Source organism: Eptatretus burgeri, chromosome 5, assembly GCF_056783735.1.
Source record: "Eptatretus burgeri isolate ZD-2024b chromosome 5, Ebu_testis_v1, whole genome shotgun sequence".
Taxonomy (NCBI): Eukaryota; Metazoa; Chordata; class Myxini; order Myxiniformes; family Myxinidae; genus Eptatretus; species Eptatretus burgeri.
In genome coordinates this window covers 37,392,730-37,397,729 of record NC_140965.1, presented here as the reverse complement: position 1 = coordinate 37,397,729, position 5,000 = coordinate 37,392,730, and the positions used below count along the sequence as shown (strand labels likewise).

The following is a 5,000-nucleotide window of genomic DNA, read 5'->3' as shown; positions in this document are numbered from 1 at the left end:
ACAAAACAGCTGTCCTTCCCCGAAGACAATTTCACAGCCACGGCAACTGCATAATGTGTATAGTGCAGGCATAATGAGCCAAGCATAGCACAGGAATGGTGGACCCAATTGCCTCCTCCTGCGTCAGAGTTCCTTGTATCGCTTTGTATAAATGTGCGGCAGCTTCAGAATCAGCCATAATAGCACGTCTTCCGTTTGTATTTGGAACCCACCCAAAAACATCCACGTCATGAGTTATGGGAAAGTTGAACATCTGGAAGAAAATCCCACCACTGGAATTTCTCCTGTTAACACTCCATTCTGATCTGCTGTTCGAGACAAAGCGTACTATGTGTAATCTGTGACGATTGTTCTTGTTCCCCATACTAAGGTCTCTCGGATGATGATTTGTGGTGCTTGGAGCCGATAGAGAATGGTCAAATCCCGGGTGGTTCTTGCTCTGGGAGTCGTTAGAAGATGCAGACGCACATTATAAAAAGAAATCCCCCGTGTGTTTGTTTGAACAAATACTTAACTATTATGACATCATGGCATAGTCACGCAAGGCTTCTTACAGAAGCTGGGACTGAACTCAAATATGCTTTTGAATGCAGTTTGAAGTGACGGCTGATAACTGTACAGATAATAGACTTCTGACAACTGCAGAAAGTACAGTGGACCTGCTGGAACTATATATTCTCACATATTTTGTACACTCTACTCGAGGCTGGTAGGAGAGCTTGTAGGTATGGGTACTCCTATTTGGGCTGTCTAGCTTGGTTACGAATCTCAGCCCAGCTATAAACTGTAACCCTGGTGTTTTGCACGCAGGGCGATACATCAATGCATGTGCCGTCCATTGGTTGGAAGGTCATTCAGCTGGAAGACCCATTAACCAGCACTGGTCATTCATTGACGTTAAAAATCCCAGTGACTTTCAGGAAGAGTACGTGAGATTATCAGTCAACCTGAGCGAAATCCAAATTTTTCATGGCCAAACTACCTTCAGTCGAACAACACACCTCGCCAGCCGGTTCGTGAAATTCTTAAGCCAGAAAACGTTCCCCAGCCGACCTCACAATACAGTGGCAATGATTTGGGCTGTTGAAGAAGTAATAGGATTACACTTACACTCTTCACGACAACTATGCAGTTTACATTCCTCAAGATATATATATATATATATATATATATATATATATATATATATATATATATATATATATATATATATATATATATATATATATATATATATACATATATATATACATATATATATATATATATATATATATATACTATATACACATACATATATATATATACACATACATACATATATATATATATATATATATATATATATATATATATATATATATACACACATACAGGGTGGCCTGAAAGTCAATTTACCCTTCCCAGTGAAGCATTGTTCTTGAACTCTTTTAATATACAGGTTTTATTGTGCAGTACTTACAATAATTAATTTGTCATATCTGTCTGTGCTCCATCATTCTTTTGAGTCAGTGTTTCCGCATACCATAGCGGGCGAGGGGGCGAGGGCAGAGGGGAAGGGACGGAGGGAAGTGCGAGAAATTTATCAGGGGTAAAGTAACTTTTGGGCTACCCTGTATATTCCAACATAATGAAACGGAAGACCAAGAAGGAACCTGAAGAAGTAAAGAGCAAAGACGGAGTCATCAGGAGGAACCTGGATAAGATTCGGGTTTCAGATGCTCCTCCACAACCCTCAAACCCATGCAAGTGCAGCCAAGTGCGCCTTACAGAAACATTTCTGCAATTTATGCATACCTCCTTGGGATTTGATGATCGATTCAGTGCACTGGGTTGCATCATTTCTGGCGTGCAGCTCAACCACTGTTGCAGTCAGATGTCACTCGTTTTGTAGACACTTGTATTCTTATGTCTTCTTTACTCCCATACCCTGAAAGTGGTCAACGGGTTAATAAAATTAGTTGATTATTTCATTCAGTCACCCCTTTGATGATTTCTCACAGTTTCACTTTCTTGTGCATGATGATTGTTCTCCCTTGAGTCCTGTTATTTTTCAGTCCACTGTCTAAATTGTCTTGCCTTTTCATAACATAAAATATACTTGAACCATGTATATTGAATGCCTCAAAGTCATGTGGGTGGGTATTTGCAGAATATGGTGAAACCCATGATAGAGGTACATGAGCAATTGAACCATAATGGAGTCATGGAAGAGCAATGGAAATAAAAGCGAATACGTATTAGTAAGGGGCAAGTACTGTACCTCGTAGATGGATGGAGGTGATAGAAGATCGATTAAGGGAAAAGTAAAAGGATATGGTTCGACTATTTCATTACACTCTCAAGTAAGTTACTTCGAAGATGGTACCGCGTATTCATTTTGGAATCGTCCCCAAGTTCATCAATGTCACTGGTTGGTATTGTGTCTCTGCCAGTCAGAAAGAAAATAACAATTGCTTTCTTTTTTCCAGAAAGTCAATTTCAGATTACATCAAAAACACTATGGTAGATGCTTGATGTCATGGGCAAGACATATTACCTGCTTGTAAAGGGAACTATAGGTTTTGGCAATCACTTGCAACCGTCGCAGGTGATATAATGGTACACTTGTTGGTGGTGATGGTTAGAAGTGACAGTCACTGCTTCACCTTTCATTGCGGTAGTAAAGGAAGTAGTTCGTCAATCTTACACAAGACTCATAAATTATTCAATTGCATCAGAGCAAGTAATGGTTGGAGTGCTGTTTCCTTACAGTGTCTTACCAGAGTGACAGGACAAAAAGCATCGCACCGCAGGGTACTTCTCCCTTTACCATTGTATACTTCCATGTGTGATCTCACCCGCCTTCCCCTCGTATTAAACAAAGTGAAAATACAACTGCATTGTCCTGATGGTGTAACTTAAGAATCTACTCTTTTTTTTTTAAACTTCAAAATCATTTTGATGTGGTTAGTGCAGTCATAACGAGTATTTTGGCAAGTGGCTCTCAAAAGTATCAAATGAAAGACTTTGTTTTGCAACTATCAGGATCTTTAACATCTCACCAACTTTACCATCTTGCGAATGGAACACCCAAATGAATGTCCATCTGAGGAACGGTGCATTTTGTGATGCAACACCCTTACGATGAAGCATGAAACTGACAGTTAAAAGTCAGGTGGGGAATCAAACCCAGACAATACAGCTCAAAGGTAAGTGCCACTACCTCTGCACCATCCTTTCAGACCCAAAACATAACATTGACTGGGAATTTAATCCAGGCCTCCCACATATTAAGCGAGAACCCTCCCACTGAATCACCACTGTCACCTCCATTGCAAATAACGTATGCTTTTCCATTGAGCATTAAAACAACTTTGTTTCTTGGACTATTGTGAGCATTTCATATATGACACGTAGAAAAAACAACAACGTGGAGACAAGGACAAAATAAATAAACAGAGTGCATGAAATTTGAACCTGGGATACCAGAATCATGAGCCTTGTGCTCAGACGGGAATACTAAACTGGGGGAAGCCAGTGTAATCATGACATTTCACCAGAACTCGTGATAGTCTCATACCTCCTCCTACAGGAATTCTCCAGTACTGTACATATTGAAACAAAATTATATGGTATTTTGGCCATATCAACTTAGCGTAAACCTTTTATCGAAGTTTTTGACATTATATCTTCAGGAAATTCACAGGTGTTGATGGCAAAGCTTTAATAGAAGCGATACCACAATCGAACAGAGTCTAAACCAGCAAGAATACACACAAACCATTTAGAACCCTTCACACTTCAAACTGAGCAGTACCTGCTGAAGTACTCCTTTGGTGCCCTCCATTACACGTACCCCACCATCACACCTGAACAACATGTACCTTGATGAATTTGACTATCAAACTTGTTTTCACATTTCGAAGCCTCAAGAAGCATGTTCTTCGCACAATGTTTGGTGATACGAGTACCATTTATAGACAACAATAATTGTGGTTCAGCTGATTTTTCCCGATATTGTATGGAACCATTGCTTGATGAACTGCATCATTGCTTCCTTGATAATCTCAATGACCCCACAATATTTCGTTTCATGTCAACGGACTTTGAATTTTTGTTGAGTGGAACAATCTTTCACAGGGTTTTCAAAGACATCTCAGAACTCAGTTACTCTTGCAGATGATGATGATGCTTTGGACGTTTGGGAGCCTTTACTCTCAGAGATCATGCTTTGGAAGTTTTGGAGCTTCAGTGGTGCATGTGATTGGAGTGTGCACATGGTTGGAGTCTTGCGCAGTCACTGATGACTCACCAATCAGGGATTTTACTAGTCCGGTGGCTGATGGGGGTTTGTGGCATTGCCATTCTCAGGTATGTGCTACATATGAATGTCTGCAGCTGCAGAAAAACCCAGGTAGGGTTTGAAACAGCAAAGGGCTGAACTTGTGTAGCCTTTGTTGCTTTATGTAGCTTTCTTTGGGTGCAAGAGCATAGGGTTAATTTTAAAAAGATCCTAGTCACCTGGGGTGATTGATTTGGTGAGAGCTGATTGTTTGGTCCCTCCAATTATGGGTGAGATATGTGATTGGATACATATATATACACACACATACACACACAATATGATGGCAATCTTCAAAGAAAGAGAATATGAGCAGGAACCAATGGTGACAGAATATGAGGTATGTAGAGTCATTAAAGAGCTGGCAAGTGGAAAAGTACCAAGTTTCAATAAAACTCTTAGGTAGTTGGTAGGAGGCCATCAAAGGAGGCAAATCAAACCAATGGTGACATCAAAATCTTGACTGTACACAGATCTGGAGCAGGATTGTATTGCCCAAAAGGTGGAAGAAGTCTGTCTACAAAAGAGGGCATGTTGAAAAGCAATGCCTCCTATTCTTTCTATCCAAAATAGGTACAGATATTCAAATGAAACAAAGTGCAGTCTGTACAATAGTTCTTCTTGCCACTGGGTGTGAATTATCGCGATTCTGACACTTGATGTCTCAATGCTATGT

At 40.0% G+C, this 5,000-nt stretch overlaps 1 protein-coding gene across 4 annotated transcripts in view; it reads right to left on the bottom strand.

Moving 5' to 3' along the window:
- Window positions 1–4,743, bottom strand: part of LOC147026252 (uncharacterized) — a 152,906-nt gene extending 148,163 nt beyond the window's left edge. For all 4 annotated transcript variants that reach the window (XR_015058250.1, XR_015058249.1, XM_085881490.1 and 1 more), the window contains exon 1: window positions 1,798–4,743. The gene's annotated coding sequence lies outside the window, so the exon portion shown is untranslated. The remainder of the gene's footprint in view (window positions 1–1,797) is intronic.
- Between the last annotated feature and the right edge of the window lie 257 nt (window positions 4,744–5,000).